The sequence below is a fragment of the Balaenoptera physalus genome (assembly GCF_965194825.1).
Source record: "Balaenoptera physalus genome assembly, chromosome: 15".
In the NCBI taxonomy this organism is placed as follows: Eukaryota; Metazoa; Chordata; class Mammalia; order Artiodactyla; family Balaenopteridae; genus Balaenoptera; species Balaenoptera physalus.
In genome coordinates, this window is record NC_138894.1 from 33,520,242 (window position 1) to 33,544,994 (window position 24,753).

A 24,753-nucleotide genomic window follows, 5' to 3' on the forward strand; every position below is an offset into this window, starting at 1 on the left:
ACCGGGCGGCGGTTTTACCTCCGTTTTGAGACCGGACTCGCCTCTTCCAACTCGAGTTCAATATGGGACGGAGAGGCCAGCTCTGTTCTATGTTGGGCCATTTTACTTCAGCCTAAAAAAATTTCTTCTAGTATTCCCTAAGGTCTGCTGGGGATCAGTTTTCTTATTTTTCATTTATCTGTATTTGATTTTTTAAAATTGATTCCAATTTTCTGTTGAGATTCTCCATATTTTAATCTATTAATCCCCATCTTTTACTCTCAATATAGTCATTTTAAAGTTCTGTGCTAACTCCAGAATCTGAATTCCCTCTAAATCAATTTTTCTTGTTTTGTTTTTTTTTTTTTTTTTTTGTCTTAATTTTTAGTCACTTTTTCCTGCTTCAGGAATTTCATAATTTTTGATTGTGTGCTGGACATGGTGAATAAAAAATTCATAGAGACTGAAGATGCTATTACTTTGAACCAGAGAAGATTTACCCCTTTCTCTGTTAATCAGAGTGGCTGATCATTTCAGTCATTTCAGGAATTTTACTAGGTCAGAACTGGGTTGGAGCTTTACTTGTCTCATCCTACCTATGATTTTTCCTGATTTGTGGCCTCCCTGGATTTTTGCTGTGAGCCTGACAGGTCTTTGATTCTTCAATAAATACAGTCAGTTATTGACTTCAGTCTTTCAGATGTTTGAATTCAGCTCTTTAGGCTCTCAGTTCTCACAGCTTCAGAGTATGGCAAATGTAAGGAGAGACCAGCTATGTATTTGTTACCGTTACACTTTCTCAATGAAAATTTGTCTCATAAACACTGAAACATTGCAGATGATTTCACTTTTTCTGACTCAGCCCCCTTCTTGGGGATGGCACTTCTGGGTTTTTACTGTGAGTCTGGTAGGTCTCTGATTCCTCACTTTGGAAAGTTCTCTCCCTCAGGCATTAGGTATTTAAGCTTCCTGCTTTCTATAGGTTCAAAAACTGGCAAATGTCTTGAAGAGGAGACCTAATGATTGTCACAGGCCCCTTTATCTAGCGGGATTTGGTTTGTTCGTGCCATGACTGTGCAGGAAATTTCACTCTGCTTTCTTGGCTCAGTCCCCCATCATCCTGTACCACCCTGACACTAAGGAAATGTCCTGTGGGGGAAATCGGCTTGACATTCTGCTAGATTTCACTCCATCATGCCAGCAAATGAGTTCATCAAAAGGTATGGTGATTTCTCTTTTCCAGTGGAGTATGTCTCCCTACACCAAACCCCTGCTCCAAATCTCTAAATGTCCCTCTCTAGCATACTAGTTGATATTGTTTCTTGATTGCTTCCTTAGCTCGATGATCCTTTATTCAAGTTTGTTTGCTCGTTGCAGCAGGAGTGATGGCCTGTGCCTACCTAGTGCAGGCATATTATTATGGAGATATGGCTTTGGTCCCAGACACCACAATAAGGAGAATATCATAAGAAAGCAAGTCACACGAGTTGTTTGGTTTCCCAGTGCATGTAAAAGTTATGTTTATGCTATACTGTAGTCTATTAAGTGTGCAATAGCATTATGTCTAAAAAAAGTACATATCTTAATTTGAAAGCAGACTTTAAGAATGCTACCCATCATCTGAGCCTTCAGCAAGCTGTAATCTTTTTGCAATAGTAACATCAAAGATCACTGATCACAGATCATGTAACAAGTATAATAGTGAAAAAGTTTGAAATATTGTGAGACTTACCAAAACATGACATAGAGACACGAAGTGAGCAAATGCTGTTGGAAAAAATGGCACCACCAGTAGAGCTGCTTGACACAGGGTTGCCACAAACCTTCAATTTGTTACAAAAAAAAAAAAAAAAAAAAAAAAAGCATTATCTGCAAGGTACAATAAAGTGAAGTGCAATAAAGTGAGGTATGCCTATATATCCTGCCTCAAAGTAGAAATCCTATTTAGATCACCTTTAATTTCTCTCTATGATATATTAATAGTTTTCTGTTCAGGGTTCTTACATTTTTTATTACACTTATTATTAGGTATATGATGTTTTGATGATAATGTAGATGGCATATTTTTTAGTTTTTAATTTTATAACTTTTCAGACACAGAAAAATGTTAGTGGAATTTTTTAATGTTTGGTCTCTTATCTGGCAACTCTTCTAAAAACTAACTGATATTCTAATAAGTTATCTGTAGATGGTTTTGGATTTTCTGTATCCTTAATTATATCAAATATGGAAAGTGACAGTATTATTTCTTCCTTTCTTAGCCTTATATTTCTGATTTCTTTTTCCTGCCTTACTGCTAATGCCATTTAATACTTTTACTAACAGGTTGAATAGAAAAGGTAAGAGTTGGCATTCTTATTTTGTTCCTAATCTTACAGTGGACATTCTCCACATTTCACTATAAATAGGATGGTGGCTCTAAAGTTTTTTGTAGTTTCCCTTTGCTATGAGTTTTTAATCATACATAATTATTGAATTTTATCAAATGCTTTATCTGACTATACTGATATGATCATATACATTTTCTCCTTTATTTTATTCATGTGGTGCATGACATTTATTGATATTTGAATGTTAACTCACCTTGCATTTCTGGAGTAAAACAACTTGGTAGGAATTCACACACACACACACACATTCACTCACTCACACACTCTACATTTGATTGTCTAACATTTTGTGTATGATTTTTGCTTCTGTATACATAAAGGAGATGGGCCTATTTTCTTTTCTCATAATTGTCCTTTTAATTAGTGAATAGTATATAGAGGGTAGAGATTTAAAAGACCTTTTAAAAGGTCTTCTTCTTCTGTGATATAATACAATACAGTATTACTCCATTTTTTAAAAATGACCTTTTTTATTTTCAAATAGTTTCAAATCTGCAGAAAAGATACAAACAGAGTTCCCTTTACCTCTCTCCCAGTTTTTCCTATTGCTAACATCTTATACTACCATACTATATTTTTCAAAATTAAAAAGCCAACATTTATACATTACTATTAACTAAACTTAAGACTTTTTTTGGATTTCACCAGTTTTCCTGTTAATGACCTTTTTCTGTTCTAGGACCCAATCCAGTATATCACATTCCACTTAGTTAGTTGTCATGTCTCCTTAGTCTTCTCTGGTCTATGACAGTTCCTCATTCCTTCCTTGTTTTTTATGATTTTGACAGTCTTGAGGAATATTTGTCTGATATTTTGTAGAATTGTCCTCAGTCTGGGTTTGGCTGATGTTTTTCTCATGATTAGACTGGAGTTATAGGTTTTGACAAAGAATACCACAGAAGCGAAGTAACCGTCTCATCACATCATAACAGAGAGTATGTAGTGTCTCCGTGACATCACTGGTGATGTGAAACATCATCACTTGCATAACATGGTGTTTGCTTGGTTTCTCCACTGTAAAGTTACTTTTTCTCCCATTTTATACTCTCTTTGGAATTCAATCATTAAGGCCAGCCCAGGACTGGACTTAAGGGGAAGATTAAGCTTCACCTCCACCTCCTTGGGGAGGAGATGGATGCCGGCGGGGGGGGGGGGGGGTGGCGGGGGGGAGGTTACCTACATATGGAATTCTTCTGTTGGCAAGATTTGTCTTCTCCCTCCCTCCTATTATTTATTTATTTATACACTCATTTATTTACTCCATTATGTTTTAATATGGATTCTTTATCATCTATATACATAATTACAACCTTAAAAACCTCTGGTTCCCCCACTGACATATAAACTCTTTGAGGAAAGGCTCTGTTTCTTTTTTATTTTTGTACACTCTATGCGTTTAGCATAGTCCCCTAATTTATAGTGGACTTCCAGTAATTATTTTGTAATGGATATCTTTCCACTTCAACTGAAAAGTACCCTTTCCTTATATAATAGCATTCTAAATCCAAAATAAAAGTAGATTTTAAAATAAGTAAAAGTAAACTCATGCATGATCACCCTGTAATAAGTATGTAAAAAAGCAAAGGGTACTGCAGAAATAACTTAACCATTGGAGTTGGATGTGTCTCCAAAAAATATTGAAGCCACATTTGGAAAGAAATTACAGTATTTGATAAGCCAAGGATATGACCTGCTGTGTGCTTTCCCTTTTTTGTTCAGATCACCAAAGGAGATTAAGACCCCGTTTTCTCCCGTCTCTGGAAAATTATCATCTGATGCAGTCACTCAGATAACAACAGAGAGTCCAGGAAAAGCCATGTTTTCATCTGAGATTTTTGGTAATGCTGAAGATCGTGGACATGATATTCCAGAGCTCAGTACACAGAAGTTGGGCAAAGTTCCTGTCAAGTTTGCTTCATCATCTTCAGTCCAACAGATTACTGTTCTTCATGGCACAGATGGTAAGAGAATTTTAGGTCACATTACCAACTTTTGTGTGTCATTAACCAATAAATTTCTTGATTGGGTCTTTCTAGTTAGAAAACCTAATTTTAATTTTAAGCATTAGGTTGTACATGATGATAACATCTTTTATTTACATAGCTATGAAGAGAATATAATTTATTATGTTTTTACTTCAATTTCTAGTGAAGTTAACAACCTATGTGAAACTCATGCTACTTGTGGCTGACGTATTTTCAACTCATAATACTTGTCATAAGAATGCAAGTAGTTCATGAAAACATAAAAACTATAGAGGTTCAATTTTAGGGAGGTAGATAATTATTTGGCATTGTTTCTTTTACTATTGTTTTGCATGAGACAGTGAACAGATAGCAAACACAATACCAGTCTATTTCTTGCTCAAGAAACGTTGAGCAGGGACCCAGGTTGACTGTGACTCTGCTTTCTTTAAAACATGGAACCTTGGATTCATCATCATAGTCAACTGGAAGGGACGAAAAGCATGGAGGAGCACATGTTGGGAGGCTTTTATGGTCTAGGCCTAGGTGTGGCCCACATCACTTTCCACTGACTAGGAATAGTTTAGCTGTGCTTTCCAGGATGAAAAAGAAATGAGTTTTGGTGAACAGCTAGCAATTTCTACCATAAGGTCTACAACATTTAGAGTGTTCCTATGCTATCATGACAGTGATATTTTTATAGTGCTTACACTATATAACATTCAAAATTATAGCAAGTTATTTTCTTTTTCAGACCAGTAACTGGAAAGTTAAGTTCCCATTCTACCTCCAAATGAGGGTGGGAACTTTCAATTACTAATTTTAAAGTATTCAACAGTTTGTACAAATCTATTCAAAATAGATTTTAAGTGTTCCTACTTGTGCAAAAAGTTTATCTGTCTGTAGGTATAAATGGAATATGCCTAAATGTATAAAGAAAATTGCTTAGTTCCACATTTAAATTGCACTGAATTTAATTTGAATAAATACATTTATATGTTGAAATGGTTATATTTCTTTTCTTTTTTTTTTATTTTATTTATTTTATTTTGGCTGTGTCGGGTCTTCATCGCTGCGTGCAGCCTTTCTCTAGTTGCGGCGAGCGGGGGCTACTCTTCATTGCGGTGCACGGGCTTCTCATTGCGGTGGCTTCTCTTGTGGTGGAGCACGGGCTCTAGGCACGTGGGCTTCGGTAGTTGTGGTGCATGGGCTCAGTAGTTGTGGCTCGCGGGCTCTAGAGCGCAGGCTCAGTAGTTGTGGCACATGGGCTTAGTTGCTCCGCGGCATGTGGGATCTTCCCGGACCAGGGCTGGCACCCGTGTCCCCTGCATTGGCAGGCGGATTCTTAACCACTGAGCTATCAGGGCAGCCCGAGATGGTTATATTTCTTATACACTTTTATTGTGAAATAAAATTATGCCCCCCAAATGTATAGTCTAATCAATATCACACAGAACACCTTTAATGTGTCAGTTACCTATTGCCACCGTGATACTGTATAAGAACCTCGAAAATCTCAGTGCTTTATAACAACAGACATTTGCTTTCCTCACTCATGGGCTTATGAGTCCGTTGGAGTTTGGCATCAGGATGCAAAAACGGTTTGGGTCTGTTCCACATGCCTTGTACTGAAACCCAGGCTACTCTGGGCTATGCTGTTTTCATGTTGGTGGAAGAGCACAGGAGAGGAAATCCAACTGTGAAAGTGTATTTTATACCTCTTCTGACATCAAATGGATCAGTCTATAGAGAGCCCACAGTTCATGGTCTTACCTTTACATACAGGTACTTGGTAGAAAGGACTCCTTTAAAAGAGAAATATTATTTGGTTTAATAATAAAATATTTTTAACTCTGTGGATTCAGAAGTAAAATTTTAAAAAATATTTTAAAAGTATACAGAATAGGGCTTCCCTGGTGGCGCAGTGCTTGAGAATCCGCCTGCCAATGCAGGGGACACGGGTTCGAGCCCTGGTCTGGGAAGATCCCACATGCCGCAGAGCAACTAGGCCCGTGAGCCACAAATACTGAGCCTGCGTGTCTGGAGCTTGTGCTCTGCAACAGGAGAGGCCGCGATAGCGAGAGGCCCGCGCACCGCGATGAAGAGTGGCCCCCGCTTGCCGCAACTAGAGAAAGCCCTTGCACAGAAACGAAGACCCAACACAGCCAAAAATAAATAAATAAATAATAAAAATAAAGGAATTGCTTTAAAAAAAAAAAAAAGTATACAGAATAGCATGTTGAATTTATGACTATGTGTCCACTGCTCTGAATTAACAAATTAAGAGTAATATGCTATATGTTTATATTTAGTTCCATTTGCAAGTTTTTTGAAGAAATAAATTTTATGGTTGGACTTTCTTCTTTACCCTTCTCCAGTCCTTTCTTTCTCTCCCAGGAACAACCATTATTTGCTGAATAGTCGCTTCTTCCCCCAGAGATAGGCAGTCCAAAGTAACTTTAAGACTTCTGCATCCAAACATAAAGTTGTTGAGAATTTCAAAAAGCCACTTATCTTGCCTCTGAATTCTCCATCTCCACATGGTAACCATTCTTGCTCTGGGTCCATTGTAATTCTGCCCAATTGTTGTTGTCCATTTTCTGCAAACTTTGAACTAAATGGTAAATTTAACCATCACCACCAAGCTTTATATACACTGGTGGAGGAAGAAAACTACTAAGTCAATATCCTAACAATAATGACTACAGCAACGTCCAAAGAGAAGTAGAGGCTACAACCTATTTTTCCTGTTATTTAAATTCTTCCAGCCTCTATACATTTCTTCATTCTCCTTGAATTCAGCCAGGTTCTCATTGGCTGGGGTTTTGCCTGATAGGTTGGTACAAGTGTTCCTAAGTAGTCTAAGGCTTTGCTAGCCCTGCATAGGTTTAAGGTAATTTTTTGTTAATTTCTATGACCAGGCTTGGTAAAGTGGTCCCCTAGGTGTAAGCCATACTCCTACTGACTTTCTTCTTTTAAGGTAACCTTATTTCTCCCTGATAGTTAAGGTCAATTGTAGTTTTAGTCAACACTATGGCATCCTATTCCCTGTATTGTTTCAGTGACATAAAGAATGTAAAATGACTAGATGGCTCCTGTCTCCCGGTAGAAGTGCCCCTCCCTTATTTCTAAGATCTTCCATCAAACAAAGCAGAGTCACAGAGATAGAAAGCAAAAGATTTTAAAGGCTTCTGCCTTTGTTCCTAAATACATGCATTCTGTCTGTGGGATAGGCAAGTGCCACATGTGGTTCTGAGCACATGCCGTATTCAGTAAGCTAGCATTCCAGCCTCAGAAAGTGATGCCTCCCAGCTTGTGCCATGACAGTTATCAGTAAATTGTTCACTCGCTTTTTTGTTCTTGAGTTTACCATAGCTGTGGGTGATCAGGCTTGTGAGGAGAACAGTGACTCCCTTTAGGCGTCAGCCTTTTGTCTCATTTCCTTCACTATGAAGTCAGTTCCTTGGTTGGAAGCAGGGTACTAGTAATATGGATTCCATGTCAAATCATCAGAATCATGGAGTGGCCAAGGATGGTAACACAATTCTAAGTAGTTTATAAGTTGTTATTGCATCCAGAATGAAGGAGATCTCATTCTACTCTGGGACTATCAGACTCTGTCTAGAGTATTTTGATTTTTATAAACTAGACATGGGCAACTAGGAGTCCATCTAGAGGTGATTACAGGATGCAAGAGAAGACCATGGTCCATAAGGATAAACTGAAGAAGCTGTTGTGTTTAATCAGGAGAAGTGGTAGCTATCTACAAAATTCTATTTGAATGAGCAGTACAACCCCATGAATACTGAGGAGTAACCTAAACAAGAATTTTATAGGGCTCATGTGATGGCAATACTAATCCTTTGTGTAGGCATAGAAAAGGACAGTAGACTAAAAGGAGGGATGGGATATTTCTGAATGGGAAAATTGAATATTTAAAGATGTCATTTATTCCCAAATGAATTTAAACTCTAATGTAATTCTACTCAAAATTCTAATGGAATTGTTCTTTTGAACTTGTTTAATTGATCTTAAGTTTTTTCAGGAAGAATAATAAAGAAAATACTGGAAAAGAAGAGTAATGGGGAGGATAAATTTTAGCAGCAGCCAGTGGAGTGTTTTCATGGGATGCCTGGAAGTTGCAGACATTATTCTCACCCTTGACCTATGGGCCCAGACTCAGTCATATGTCCATACATGTCTGCAAGGGAGATTGGGAAATACAGTGTACAGATGAGCAGTATGTACCCAGCTAAATATCAAAATGCTGTTACAGAGACAGAGTTTCTACCACATCATGAAAGAAAAACAAGTGTATAGAAAAAGATTTCAGGGACTGCCCTGGTGGCGCAGTGGTTAAGAATCCACCTGCCAGTGCAGGGGACACGGGTTCGAGCCCTGGTCCGGGAAGATCCCACATGCCGCAGAGCAACTAAGCCCGTGCTCCACAACTACTGAGCCTGTGCTCTAGAGCCCGCGAGCCACAACTACTGAGCCCATGCTCCACAACTACTGAAGCCTGCATGCCTAGAGCCTGTGCTCCACAACAAGAGAAGCCACTGCAGTGAGAAGAGTGAGAAGCTCGCGCACCACAACGAAGAGTAGCCCCCCACACCGCAACTAGAGAAAGCCCGCGTGCAGCAATGAAGACCCAATGAAGCAAAAAAATAAGAAGAAGAAAAAGATTTCATCTTCTATAATAATCAAATTACTACCATGTCACAGACATTTTAGAAAGAATTTTAGCAGTTAGTATTTAAAAAAACGAAACTTTATAAATGACATAATTTTTCACTCTGAAATCAGGAAACTTATGTGAAATGGGGCAGCAGGGGAGAATGGGTATGCTATGAACAGGAAGTCTTTATTACAGAATTCTTTATTATTGAAAATTTAATCCAGCCTAAATTTTTAACATTATGAGAAGGGTTAAAAACACTTAATGTGTAGTAGAATGATAAAAAATGTGAAGATAGGAAATAAAATGAATATTTTATTATCAATGTAAAGTAGAAAAACTGAATTCCACATTATACATACTATACACAACTATGTAAACAAATAAGCAATACAGAGGAAAGACCTGTAGAAATACATTAAAATATTAATAATAGTTATCTTTGAGTGGTAAGACTTTGTCTTTTTTATTTCTGTGTATTTTTTTAATATTGAGAATTTATACTTTTATAATGGAAAACTTATTTTGAAAATCTGCCACATAGAAGAGAATTAGATTTACTTTCTATGACTCTGGAGGGAGAATCTTCAAAGATCAGTAGTAGGGGTTAACAACGACCAGGTTTGGGTTCAATAGAAGATAAAGTGTTTCTTAGTTAGAGCCATCTAAATATGGAATAGATTGCTAAGAAGTCGTCTTCTCAATGAATCCTACCCTTACCACTCTATTTAAACTGCATCCTGCTGCAATTTCCCAAATACTTCTAATCTTCCTCAGCATTTTCTAATTTTTTTGGGGGGGGAGTGGCTGTTTTGGGTCTTTGTTGCTGCACACGGGCTTTCCCTAGCTGTGGTGAGTAGGGGCTACTCTTCGTTGTGCTGCATGGGTTTCTTATTGTGGTGGCTTCTCCTGTTGCAGAGCGCGGGCTCTAGGCGCACAGGTTTCAGTAGTTGCAGCACGAGGGCTCAGTACTCGCAGCACAAGGGCCCTAGAGCACGTGGGCTTCAGTAGTTGTGGCACATGGGCTCAGTAGTTGTGGCGCTCGGGCTCTAGGGCGGGCGGGCTTTGGTAGTTGTGGCACGCAGGCTCAGTAGTTGTGGTGCACAGGCTTAGTTGCTCCACAGCATGTGAGATCTTCCCAGACCAGGTATCGAACCCCTGTCCCCTGCATTGGCAGGCAGATTCTTAACCCACTGCACCACCAGGGAAGTCCCAGTATTTTCTAATTTTTTATGTCACTAATAATTTATAAAAACACTAGATGATTTACTTATTTAGTATGCTAATTGTTTACTGTCTATCTCCCTCTTCTAGAATGCTAGTTTACTGATACATTCCAAGAATCTTGACCACTGCTTGGCACATTAAAGGTACTTAATATTTGTTCAGTTAATTAATAAATGTTTTCTTATTAATTATTCTGATCTTTATGTCCTTAGGCCAGCCTTTACTGTTGCCATATAAGCCTTCTGGTAGTACAAAGATGTACTATGTTCCCCAATTAAGACAAATTCCTTCATCTCTGGATTCCAAGTCAGACACCACCATTGAGAGCTCACACTCAGGTATTATGCAGAAATTATTCAAAATTTTACTTTTTGAAATTTTATTTGTGGATTGGCTGTTTAATTCTGGATGACATATGAAAGCTCAGTGCTATTTAATCTTTAAGTGAAACATGGAGATTTTCATGACACAGTCTCTGGTTCAGATAGGTGAGTTATTTGGTCAGATGTATTGTGTACACTCAAACATTTGATAAATATTTGAAGAAAATTGTATGAACAGTTACTTGTTTGGGTTAGTGGACTCCATCTAGGACAAAGGTTTCCAAGTTTTCTCTGTTCACAGTCACCTTAGTGTTTGGGTGATTTCTTTTCTCATCATCGTGGGGATATAAATCATCAGCAGCATATAAATACATGAAGTATTTTTTCAGATACTAAGCTATTATGTTATTAGGGTATAAAAATACTTACCGTTTTGATCTTACAGCTTAATAAGCAAAAATATTTTTGGTTTTGTGTTTGAAAGAAAACATTTTACTTTGTTCAGAAATATGCATAATTACTTGCTAACGAGATATGTGTGGCTATTAGGGCACAGTTTCTCACACCTTGAGATGAGATTGGACACAACCACCCTCATTTATTGCTTTTGTTACAGAAACTGTCAAAAATCCAACTCTGCAGAGATACAGACAGCAGCATTGAAAGGAATGTAGCAGTATCTAATGTTGAAACTTTAAACTATCTTTAGCTATTAGTTTTTGTCCTGTACACCAGATATTACATATCACTGTTTCTCTAGAGTTTTAAAATATCCCACAACATCCCTGTGAGATCACCACAATAGAACTGCAGATTTAGAAAATGAATAGCATCCTGTGGAGGAACTGAATAAATATTTTCTGTGGAAAATTATAAGGATACGGAGTTGGTATGGTGCGGGGTTTTGATTGTTGGGATAACATATTGATTGGTCCACAGGAGTTGACTTGGTTCCGTGTAGATATAAATTGTTCATGATTTGTCAATAGACATCTTTATAGGTGTAGAAATTAAAAAGAAAGTAGTTGTCCCTGGTCTTATGCAGATTTTCTGTTAATTTTAAGAGGACCCAACTAGTATCTAATGGTAACTGAGTTAAAGCCCCTGATATAATTGCTCCTGATTTCCCACTGTGATGCCACTGAAAAAAAGAACCACAAAATGCTCATATGTTAGGATTGATTATGAAGCCTATAACCAGGAACTGGAAGAAATTTTCACTACCTGCATGGCTATGATTTTAAAAACTCACTTAGTGGCTACGAGACATAAAACAAGCTTACTTAATTGATTGTAGGTAGGAAAATCTTTTATCTCAGTCTCACTTTCAGCCCCCTAGTTCAGAAGACAGAATGTACCAATAGAAGTGTAATCAGGTGTTCCAGTATTTTTTGAGGCCTCCTGTGTACTTCTATTCATTTACATCCTAACTCTTCCCTTTGGAGACATTAACTTTGAGAAAAATTGGACAGTAGTGGGAAGAGGAAATGACTACTCAGGGATGGTACACTGTATCCTGAGAAATACTGTCCGTATAAATAAAGTACTGAATGCATCAATTAGACAAGAAGAGATCTGTTGGCTATATATACTTGAGGTTGTCATTTATCATGTTCTGCATCTATTCTGAGAGTGAGGGAGTTGACAGAAGAAAATAATAGTTTCTTAGACCAGTAGAGCTGATCTAGCTGAAAGCCTAGGAATTGTTCTGATAGATAGTGTCTATTAGTGTGTTGTGATTCTATAGATACTAGAAAGATCCAACTAGAGTTTGGGGCCAAGGGCAAGTCATAAACCGTTGCAGATATTTGGACCAAATAATTTCTCCTCAGTTGAGAATGAGTAAACAATTGAACTCATAAAATTCTTTTAAAGACAAAAACAAAGGGACTTCCCTCGTGGCGCAGTGGTTAAGAATCCGCCTGCCAATGCAGAGGACACGGGTTCCAGCCCTGGTCCGGGAAGATCCCACATGCCACAGAGCAACTAAGCCTGTGCGCCACAACTACTGAGCCTGCGCTTTAGAGCCTGCGAGCCATGACTACTGAAGCCCGCATGCCTAGAACCCATGCTCCGCAACAAGAGAAGCCACCGCAATGAGAAGCCCGCGCACTGCAACGAAGAGTAGCCCCCGCTCGCCGCAACTAGAGAAAGCCCGTGCACAGCACCGAAGACCCTACACAGGCAAAAATAAAAATAAATAAATTAAAAACAAAACAAAAACAATAAAACAAGGCAAAGGTAACCTCGCAAAGAAAGAGATAGATGTTAGAGATTTACTCATTAGGTCAAGTAACACTCTGAAGTAGTAACAGGATTTCATTTATATCTGACAGTAAGTTCTGTGAAGATAGGTACTATGCCTTTTTTTTTGTAAGCCATTTTATACCTCATACCAATATATAATATAGATGTTATTTTGATATTCATTTAAAGACATTTAAATACTTTATGTACTAGTACTGTCAATAGGAGCAAAAAGCCATGGGGAGAGAACTGGCTGGGAGTTTTAAAACAAAGTGAGGAGTTAATAGCAGAAAAAAATGGTGGAGTAAAGACCTCCAACATTTTGCCCTGTGATAAAAGCAACAGAATTTTGGCAAAACTTTATGGAAAACTTTTCCAAAACTCTGGAAATTAACCAAAGGCTTGTAGCTTTTGTAGTAAGCATTTATTCAAGAAAAATGGCTGAACCTTGATAAGAATAGTAATAAGCTTGTGGCATTTTACCTTGCCCTATTCTCATTGCCATACTCAGCTCAGTGATTGATAACCTTGAAAAATATCAGCCTGCATTCCCAGGACTGGAGGGAGCAGAACAGAGCTGGACCTCTTTCACAATTTCATTCCCAAAGAATTGTCAGTATTTGACCTGTCTGATGGCTCTCTGGAAGACTCCACTCAAAAGGCTTATCTTTATTCGACCTTACTCAGAGCTATCCAGTGCGTATGAGCCTCTGTGTCTATGTGTGAGGTGTTTGTCAAAAAACACTTACAGGCAAGTGTTTTATTTTAGTTTCTTAAATATTTATTTATTTAATTTATTTATTTTGGCTGTGCCGGGTCTTAGTTGCACCACTCAGGATCTTCGTTGCGGCATGCGGACTCCTTAGTTGCAGGACCTAGTTCCCTGACCAGGGATCGATCCCAGGGCCCCTGCATTGGGAGCTCGGAGTCTTACCCCCTAGACCACCAGGGAAGTCCCCAAGCAACTGTTTTAATGTCACAATGCATGAGGCAGTGGATAACACTTGAGACAAACAATAGACTAACCAAAAGCTTTATCGGAAAAACTGAGGATGAGATGTCCATAGATATGTTGAAAAGCACTGATATATTCCTAGGACTCTAGAAGACCACAAGTGTGCACAGGCCTGAGTGCATGCTCAGGAAAGATCTGAGAGGGGCCTACCCTTTACCTTTGGCTGCCCTTGAGGCTCTGGGCAAGAAGAAAGGGAAGGCTAAGGCCGAATTGATAACTCCCTGCCCTCAGCGTTGATGGCTATGTGCACGTAGTCCCTCGGCAAAGACTGGGAGATTTATTGTTTCTAGATGTTTAAGGATATCTCCATCTAGGCATTAGCTGACCACTAAGCTAGTTGAGTGGCAGCTTCAGTAGACTTTATAGAATTTGTTCAGAAAAGTTACTTAAAAAAAAAAAAACAGCGTAAAGCAACAGCAGGAAACCCTAGGGAGGTAGTAGACTCTGATTTCCAGGGTTGTCACATTATATTTTTTAAGATGTCCAGTTTTCAACAAAAAGTTACAAGATATGGAAATTCAAAGTAAAAAAATATATATATGGACCATACAAAAGAAAAATAGCAGTTTAGAAACTGTCTGTGAGGAATCTCAGACATTGGACTTACTAAATGAAGATGTTAAAATAGCTATTTAAAATATGTTCAAAGAACTAAATGAAACCATGTCGAAAGAAGTATAAGAACAGTGTCTTACCAAATAGAGAATATCAATAAAGAGAAATTACAAAAAAGAACCAAATAGAAGATCTGTAGTTGAAAAGTACAATAACTAAAATAAAAAATTGACTGGAGAAAGCTCAGTATCAGACTTGAACAGGCAGAAGTATGAGTCAGTGAACATGAAGATAGGCCAATTGAGATTATCCAGTGTGAGAAACAGAAAGAAAAAAGAACGAAGAGAAATTAACAGAATCTCAGAGTCCTATGGGACACCTTCAAGCATCCTATTATACACATAATGGGAGTTCCAGATGAAGAGACAGAAAAAGAGACTGAAGGAGTATTTGGAGAAATAATGGCCTAAAATTTCACAAATTTGATGACTGCTGTTAATCTGCACATCCCAAAAGCTCAAGGAAGTCCAAGCATGATACAGTCAAAGAGAGCCACATCTACATACATCATAAACCATCAAATGACAAAGACAGTGTTAAAGCAGCAAGAGCGGAGTTATCATGTACAAAGAATCTTCAATAAGACTAATTGCTGATTTTTCATCAGAAACCATAGAGGCCAGAAGGCATTGCAATGACATATGCAAAGAGCTGAGGAAAAAAACCTGCCTACCAAGTATTCTGTACCTAGCAAAACTACCCTTCAGAAATGAAGGAGAGATTAAGACATTCTCAGATAAACAACAGTTGAAAGACTCCACTGCTAGCAAACTGACCCACAGAAAATACTAAAGAGATTTTTTTCAAGATGGAATGGTGAACACCAGACAGTAACTTAAATCCACATGAAAAAAGTACTAAAGGTAACTACATAAGGAAATACAAAAGACAGTATAAATGTATTTTTGTTTGTAATTCAGTTTTTCTCCTATATGACTTAAAAGACAAATGCAGTATAAGCAAGTCCCAAATACACACAAAAAAAACTAACAGAATTAAAATGATAAAACCTGACACTATATTTTTAAATAAATAAATTTATTTATTTATTTATTTGTATTTTTATTTTTGGCTGCGTTGGGTCTTCGTTGCTGCGCGCGGGTTTTCTCTAGCTGTGGCGAGCAGGGGCTACTCTTTGTTGTGGTGCGCGGGCTTCTCGTTGCGGTGGCTTCTCTTGTTGAGGAGCACGGGCTCTAAGTGCATGGGCTTCAGTAGTTGTGGCTCTTGGGCTCTAGAGCGCAGGCTCAGTAGTTTTGGCACGCGGGCTTAGTTGCTTCGTGGCATGTGGGATCTTCCCAGACCAGGGCTCGAGCCCGTGTCCCCTGCACTGGCAGGCGGATTCTTAACCACTGTACCACCAGGGAAGTCCGAAAAACTGACACTATTAAAGGGAGAAATATTTCAAGCCAATAGCAAAAGGTCATATATTGTATAATTCCATGTATATGAAATGTCCAGAATGAGCAAATCCGTATAGACAGAAAGTAGATTAGTGGATGCCAGGGGATGTTGGGGAGGGGAAAATAGGGAGTAACAGCTAACATATACAAGATTTCTTTGTGGGGGGCGTGACAAAAATGTTCTGGAATTAGATAACAATATTGGTGGTGAAAATACTAAGAACTAGTGAATTGTACACTTACTTTAATTGGTGAATTTTTTTTTTTTTTGAATCTTGTAGAAGTTTTTATTTCAGTGATTAAAAGAACGCAGTAAATGGAAAGTATGCTGGTTTACATTAGGCATGCACCTCTACCTGAAACTGCTGTTAGTTTTTTTTTGTTTTTCTTTTTTTAAATTTATTTATTTATTTATTTATGGCTGTGTTGGGTCCTCGTTTCTGTGCGAGGGCTTTCTCCATTTGCGGCAAGCGGGGGCCAATCTTCACCACGGTGCGCGGGCCTCTCACCATCGCGGCCCCTCTTGCTGCGGAGCACAGGCTCCAGACGCGCAGACTCAGTAGCTGTGGCCCACGGGCCCAGCTGCTCCGTGGCACGTGGGATCCTCCCAGACCAGGGCCCGAACCCGCGTCCCCCGCACTGGCAGGCAGACCCCCAACCACTGCGCCACCAGGGAAGCCCTGCTGTTAGTTTTTGACTGGCCTAAATCTTTATAACTTATTTTTTCATTTAGGCACATCTTTAAATTTTTTTGGACCCTGACATACAGGGTAAGTTAACTTCTTCCTTGTGGCAGTTTAGTATGAGAATTATGTTCGCTGGCTAGATTCCTTTAACTAAAGGCCTCTAGACTCTCAGGCTACCTGTACTAGCTCAAGACTGTACTTTATATATAGATATTTAAGTGAATCACAGTATAAGGGAGGGAGATAATCTAGAAAGGTGAAATGTACTGTATGAATACTCCATACATTTTTTTTCTAGCACAGATAATCAAACACTAGATAAGGAGGCCTACAGTCAAGTACCAAATTACTCTTTCCCCCACTGCTGCCCTTTCTGAGAGACACAAAGATGTATATCGATCTCTCCAGAAATCTGAAAGGAATCCACACAAATAACAGATTATTACCTATGTGGTCCCACATATCAAATTATAGAGCAGTTCCACTATTAAAATTATAGGAAGCAGTTAATGGGACTATGAGGAAAGCATCGTCCCACATACAGTAACATACACCTAGTAGAGTTTTCCATTCATCTGTCAATTGTTTTCCCAAGATTAGCATTAAAAAACACAACCCCAAACACATTTGACCCTCAAACCACCCCCACACACAAAAATTGGTCTTTGTTCATTCTCAGATGACAGGATGTCCCAAGAGTGACAAAGGTGGGAGCCGATCCCCCCACAGCCTTTTCTTCAACCATCCCATCAACTGCTCTTCATTTCTTGAACTACCTTCCTTTTCCAGAGAGGTAATAATCAGGTCAGTCAGAAAGGCTTTCTGAGAAGACTGGCTTGGATTTCTGGGTCTGTTCCAGTCGATTCAAGATGAATTGGCTTGTATCAATGAAGCGCTCAACGCAGTTCACAAAACAGGCCTCAGCCCGACTGTCCAACTTTGGCCCAGGCTTGTCCATGCACATTTCCCAACAAAGTTCCGTCATCTGGTGCACCAGCTGCTGGAAGCACTTCTTCTGAGTCTCTACCTCGATGAAATGCTGCAGCTGCGGGTCGACCGAGCCCAAACCCGCTGCGGAGGAAGACGAGGAGGACGCCATCCCAGCGCGGCCACGCGTGCCGAGACAAACTCCGCACCAACTCACCGACCTTCACGTGTCTCCGCGGCGGAACCCTTAATTGGTGAATTTCATGTTTTGTCTCAATTTAGAAAAAAAAGTGTGTGTGTTGGGGGGGGTGTGGGCAGGAATGAACATATGAAGGAAAAGACTGCCTAAAACTGTAAAGATTTGGTAACAGATTTAAAATACATTTTGCAGGCAAAAAGGGTGGAATTAACATGAAGGAAGTTAAATTAGTGATGAGGACAAATCTGAGAGTCTGCAAAATTACAGAGGAAAAAGAAGAAGAAAATGAAAATGCTGTGAAAGATGATGAGAGACATAAGAAACATAGCTAAGTAAACCAAACCAAGAATTATATCTGTAGCTGAGGAAGAAAGTAATATTCAAACACTTAATTGAATAAAACATCCTCCTCCTGAAAAGGGGAACACTGTATGCAGATTGAAAGTTGCCATAAAAATCCAGGGAAAAATCAGAGACTGAGACACATATCAGAAAAAGATTTTTGAGTTAAAATAAATAGAAGAAAATCCCATAAATATACAATTAAAAAAAAAAAGTTAAGAGAAGAAAATTTAGTCTGATATCAGGCTTATTTAAAATACTAAATGTAAAAATAATGGAACCAAATCTGTATTTATTGGGAAAATTATATAATTCAAGGATTTATGGACCCAGTGCATTTTCATTAAGCACTATGACAATGAAAAGACATTTTCACAAGTACACAGCAGCTAGAAAGTATATTCAACCTCTGTACCTTCTTGAAAAATTCACTTGAAGACTCACCCAGCTGAAGAGATGAATCAAAATGAAGAAGTCATTACAGAGAAATGAAGCAATGCTGAAAGTGATCAGTGGTGAACTTTGAAGTCAGTTTGACACAACACTCATCTAAACAGCAAATTTAGTTACAAGGTGGAAAAAAAAATGCCAAAAGTTAATTTTGGAATGAAAGGCATGAAAAGAAAAAACAATTGTGTTTCTTGTCTTTTTGACTAAAGAGGTGTCATTTTATTCATGACTTGGTGATCAGATAGGTTAAAGAAGTTTTCATAAAAAATAAATTTGACTTGATTAAAATTTAAAACTTGTGTGCACCAAAAAACAAAACACCATCAACATAGTAAAAAGGTTGCACACAGAATTGGGAAAAACATGTGCAATTCATATATCTGATGAGAGATGACTATCCATAATATATGAAGAACTCTTACAGTTCAACAACAGCAAAAAGCAATCTAATTTTTAAATGAGTACAGAATCTGAAGAGCCATTTCTCCAGGAAAGATACAGATGGCCAAAGAGAACGTGAAAAGATGTTTTACATCATTAGTCATGAAGGAAATGTAAATAAAAACTACAAAGAGATACCACTTCATACCCATTAGGATGGCTTTTATGAAATAAAAAAGAGCAAGGGTTGGCAGGGATATGGTGAAATTGGAACTCTTGTGTATTGCTGATGGGAATGTAAAATGGTAGAGCCACCGTGGAAAACAGTGTAGTGGTTCCTCAAAAAATGAAACATAGAATTACTATATGATCTAGCAATTCTTCTTCTAAGTATATACTCAAAAGAATCGAAAGCAGGGATTTGAACAGATTTTGAACACCCAGGTTCATAGCAGCATTATTAACAATAGCCAAAGGGTGAGAACAATCCAGATGTCTACCACCTGATGAATGGATCAATACAATGTGATATATACATACAATAGAATATTATTCAGCCTTAAAAAGGAGTGAATTTCTGACACATGCTACACTGTGGATGGACTTTGAAGGCATTGTGCTAAGTAATACAAGCCAGTCACAAAAGGGTTGGAGGAGGAGGAAAAGGGAGTTATTGTTTAATAGGTACAGAGTTTCCATTTGGGAAAATGAGTTAATTCTGGAGATGGATGGTGTGATGGTTGCACAACAATGTGAATATACTTAATGCCTTAACTTGTATGCTTAAAAATGTTTGAAATGGTAACTTTTATGTATATTTTACCACAATGGAAAAAAGCTACCAAAAAATAAAACTCGAAAAGAATTTTAAAACTAGATATCTGTCTTCCAAATTATTGTTGAGTATATAAAATAAGCAAAATAACATAGAACAAGAACAGGAAACAAGAGGGGCCTCCGTGGTGGCGCAGTGTTAAGAATCTGCCTGCCATCGCAGGGGACACGGGTTCAAGCCCTGGTCCAGGAAGATCCCACATGTCGTGGAGCAGCTAAGTCCATGCACCACAACTACTGAGCCCGCATGCCACGACTGCTGAAGCCCGCGAGCCTAGAGCCCATGCTCCGCAACAAGAGAAGCCACTGCAATGAGAAGCCCGCGCACCGCAAGGAAGAGTAGCCGCGGCTTGCCGCAACTAGAGAAAGCCCACACATAGCAACGAAGACCCAACGCAGCCAAAAAAAACAAACAAACAAGAAACAAGAAACTTTAAGATAGCATAAATAAGTCAGATGAATAGATTACGATGAAATGTCTTTAACTATGATAAGTAATTTTGGCGTACATTGGCATTGTGTCATACATGCATTTAAACAAGTTCAATTACATGTATTTAACAAAAAGAGAAGAGGAGAATGAACCTTAAGAGTACAAGTGTGTTGTACCCTCCACACTCTTATCAGCATATTAGCATGAGAGAGTTTGAAATGAGAGGTGGGAAACCTCAGTTCTCGAAGTTCAGTGTCCTCATTTGACTTTTATAGTTTAAGCATCTTTTAACTTGCTTCCCTGAGTATGATTCTAGAGTTTAAGTGTTTTTAGTACAATGTGGTCTCTAAACACAAGTCACACAAGTTTTAAAACTCTACTGATAAAAATATTTGTTGCCATGAGATGCTAACTCTCTAATAAAATTGTTTTACATAGGCCTTTGTTCTTCAGGAATTTAGCTTGTTTACTTCCTAACTACCTACCCAGTTAATTTACTTCGGTAGGACTGTGCTGATTAAAAATGTCTGTAAAAGTGTGTTTAGTTTAGGATAGTTTTGGCTCTGAGAGATGAAAACAAAAACAAAATGACATTGGCTTAAAGCTTTAAGACAGAAAAGAGTATCAGGGAACAAAGCTCTTTCTCTCCTGTTGCTTCAACATTTTAGCCTCCATTCTCATGCTGTAGTTATCAGACACGTATTCCAGCCAGCAGAAAGGAAAAAAAGGGAAAAAGAAAAAAGTGTATTTCTTCCTTTAAATACTTCTCAGAAGTTAAATGTACCATTCCCCTTCCATCCTATTGGCCAGACTTATTGACACGGTCACACCAACCTATGTTGCCAGGGAGGCTGGGAAATGTAATCTCTATTATGGTATGCCCAGCTAAGTCAGGTTCTATTTTAGGGGAAAAGGAAAATGGATTTCAGAGGACAGCTGGTAGTCTGCCACAAGTATAAATAAAAACATAGTTTGGAGTATAATTAGCCACTTCTCTTTTTTTGTGTATTGCTTCTTTTTCAGAAGTTATATTGTATTCTGGGCAATATTGTATTCGAAAATTTACCCGCTTTTTTGCTGTTTTTAAACGAATGCTTCAGAAAAAGTCTTGATCATGTTAATCTCCTCATCAGAAAGTTTTCATTGCCCTTGAAAATAAAAACTAGGACTTCGCCGGTGGTGCAATGGTTAAGAATCCGCCTGCCAATGCAGGGGACACGGGTTCGAGCCCTCCTGTGCTCTGCAACAAGAGAAGCCACCGCAATGAGAAGCCCGCGCACCACAATGAAGAGTAGCCCCGCTCGCCGCAACTACAGAAAGCCCGCGCGCAGCAATGAGCACCCAATGCAACCAAATAAATAAATACATTTATTAAAGAAAAAGAATGAAAACTAAACTTTTTAAGCCTAGTCTTTCAGAACAGTAGAATGGGCTCCCAAAGAACCTTTCAAATGCTAATTTTTCTCTTTTCCTTACAAATTCTATAATCTAATAAATTATATACTTGCACTGTTTCTTAGATGTTCAGTTGCTTTCCTGATTCCATTTTTTTCATATGTATTCACCTTTGCCCAAAATGCTTTTCTCTTTCCATCTCAGTTTTTTTTTGTTTTGTTTTAAACATCTTTATTGGAGTATAATTGCTTGACAATGGTGTCTTAGTTTCTGCTTTATAACAAAGTGAATCAGCTATACATATACATATATCCCCATATCTCCTCCCTCTTTCGTCTCCCTCCCACCCTCCCTATCCCACCCCTCTAGGTGGTCACACCGCACTGAGCTGATCTCCCTGTGCTATGCGGCTGCTTCCCACTAACTATCTATTTTACATTTGGTAGTATATGAGTCCATGCCACTCTCTCACTTCGTCCCAGCTTACCCTTCCCCCTCCCCGTGTCCTCACGTCTGTTCTCTACGTCTGCGTCTTTATTCCTGTCCTGCATCCATCTCACTGTTTATCCAGTGTAACTCTCTTCTCACACTAGTAGATGCTTGAGAGGTATTTTAAAATAATTTTTGTCAGCTTCCTGTCTGAATCTTGATTTCCCTCTCTTAGGTTCCAGTGCTGCTGCTGCTTCAGAGCAGTCAGCTCAACTACAAGACACGAAGATTGATAATCTACCAGACACTAAAGCCATTAAACAGAAAGAGGAGGTCCACAGTAAGAGGACAGTTCCTAAGGAAGCCTGGTCCGAAGAGAAGAAATCCTTGCAAATAGATATTGCAGGTAATGGGGAGTGGGGCAGGGGGTGTGAGAGAGAGAGAGCATGCACACGCAAACGCCTGTGTCTACGTGTTTCCACTTAATTCTGATGAGACTATAGTCTCACAATTTAAACAGAGTTCCGTCTTTTTATTTTTTGCTTTCTTATGCATATCACTTCAGTGCTTCTTTGTCTGTGTGGATGTATGTATTTATTTGTAAGATAATTGTTACTTCTGGGAAAAGACACTGGCAATTTAGAAACAAAATGACAATTAAATACCCAAGGCTGATAGTATTAGAAGTGAAGTATCATGTCTCAACACTGAAACAGGGGAGGGAAAGCTTAAGGCATTCCAGATGACTGTGACAAAGACAGAAAGAATCTCAATACAAACTTTTTAAAAATTACAATAAAAAAGACCCAAGATCAAATCTATTTATGTTTACCCATGGCCCCCTTTTTCTAATAACATAAAAGAAAAGTGTATAGGACACAAGCCGTTACTACCTAGCTGTCAAACTTTATGTCTTAGAGGAATATAGAACAGTATCCAGATAAGAAAAGAAAGGAGGGAGGATTAACCAAGATGGCGGAGTAGAAGGACGTGCTCTCACTCCCTCTTGCGAGAGCACCAGAATCACAACTGGCTGCTGGACAATCATTGACAGGAAGACCCTGGACTTCACCAAGGAGGATACCCCACGTCCAAGGACAGAGGAGAAGGCACAGTGAGACGGTAGGAGGGGCTCAATCAGAGTAAAATCAAATCCCATAACTGCTGGGTGGGTGACTCACAGACTGGTGAACACTTATACCACAGAAATCCACCCACTGGAGTGAAGGTTCTGAGCCCCACGTCAGGCTTCCCAACCTGGGGGTCCAGCAATGGGAGGAGGAATTCCTAGAGAATCAGACTTTGAAGCCTAGTGGGAATTGATTGCGGGACTTCGACAGGACTGGGGGAAACAGAGACTCCACTCTTGGAGGGCACACACAAAGTAGTGCGCGCATGGGGACCCAGGGGAAGGAGCAGTGACCCTGGGGGAGACTGAACCAGACCTACCTGCTGGTGTTGGGGGGTCTCCTGCAGAGGCGGGGGGTGGCTCTGTTTCACCGTGGGGACAAGGACACTGGCAGCGGAGGTTCTGGGAAGTGCTCCTTGGCGTGAGCCCTCCCAGAGTCTGCCATTAACCCCACCAAAGAGCCCAGGTAGGCTCCAGTGTTGGGTTGCCTCAGGCAAAACAACCAACAGGGAGGGAACCCAGCCCCACCCATCAACAGTCAAGTGGATTAAAGTTTTACTGAGCTCTGACTGCCACAGCAACAGTCGGCTCTACGCACCACCAGAGCCTCCTATCAAGCCTCTTAGATAGCCTCAACCACCAGAGGGCAGACAGCAGAAGCAAGAAAAACTACAATCCTGCAGCCTGTGGACCAAAAACCACAGTTACAGAAAGATAGACAAGATGAAAAGGCAGAGGGCTATGTCCCAGATGAAGGAACAAGAAAAAACCCCAGAAAAACAACTAAATGAAGTGGAGATAGGCAACCTTCCAGAAAAAGAATTCAGAATAATGATAGTGAAGATGATCCAGGACCTCGGAATAAGAATGGAGGCAAAGATCGAGAAGATGCAAGAAATGATTAACAAAGACCTAGAAGAATTAAAGAACAAACAGAGATGACCAAGACAATAACTGAAATGAAAACTACACTAGAAGGAATCAATAGCAGAATAACTGAGGCAGAAGAACGGATAAGTGACCTGGAAGACAGAATGGTGGAATTCATTGCTGCAGAGCAGAATAAAGAAAAAAGAATGAAAAGAAATGAAGACAGCCTAAGAGACCTCTGGGACAACATTAAACGCAACAACATTCGCATTATAGGGGTCCCAGAAGGAGAAGAGAGAGAGAGAAAGGACCAGAGAAAATATTTGAAGAGATTATAGTCGAAAACTTCCCTAACATGGGAAAGGAAATAGCCACCCAAGTCCAGGAAGCGCAGAGAGTCCCATACAGGATAAACCCAAGGAGAAACACACCGAGACACATAGTAATCAAAGTGGCAAAAATTAAAGACAAAGAAAAATTATTGACAGCAGCAAGGGAAAAACGACAAATAACATACAAGGGAACTCCCATAAGGTTAACAGCTGATTTCTCAGCAGAAACTCTGCAAGCCAGAAGGGGGTGGCATGGTATACTGAAAGTGATGAAAGGGAAGAACCTACAACCAAGATTACTCTACCCGGCAAGGATCTCATTTAGATTTGATGGAGAAATCAAAAAGATCTGTAAAAGACAAGCAAAAGCTAAGAGAATTCAGCACCACCAAACCAGCTCTACAACAAATGCTAAAGGAACTTCTCTAAGTGGGAAACACAAGAGAAGAAAAGGACCTACAAAAACAAACCCAAAACAATTAAGAAAATGGTCATAGGAACATACATA

General features: G+C 39.2%; 3 long non-coding RNA genes and 1 pseudogene across 11 annotated transcripts in view; 2 read left to right on the plus strand and 2 right to left on the minus strand.

The window, feature by feature from the left end:
• The window catches only part of LOC309643390, a 2,123,356-nt gene that overhangs the window by 838,556 nt on the left and 1,260,047 nt on the right, over positions 1 to 24,753 (minus strand). The window lies entirely within an intron of this gene.
• On the plus strand, positions 1,110 to 13,553 carry LOC309643404. The gene is made up of 2 exons (XR_014253718.1): positions 1,110 to 4,330; positions 10,451 to 13,553. It is a non-coding gene; the product is annotated as an uncharacterized lncRNA (long non-coding RNA).
• Positions 5,728 to 9,044, plus strand: LOC309643397. Its single transcript, XR_014253711.1, has 2 exons — positions 5,728 to 6,226; positions 6,557 to 9,044. It is a non-coding gene; the product is annotated as an uncharacterized lncRNA (long non-coding RNA).
• On the minus strand, positions 16,525 to 20,444 carry LOC309643378 (mitochondrial import inner membrane translocase subunit Tim8 A pseudogene; annotated as a pseudogene). Its single transcript has one exon. The product of its transcript is annotated as a mitochondrial import inner membrane translocase subunit Tim8 A pseudogene (transcript).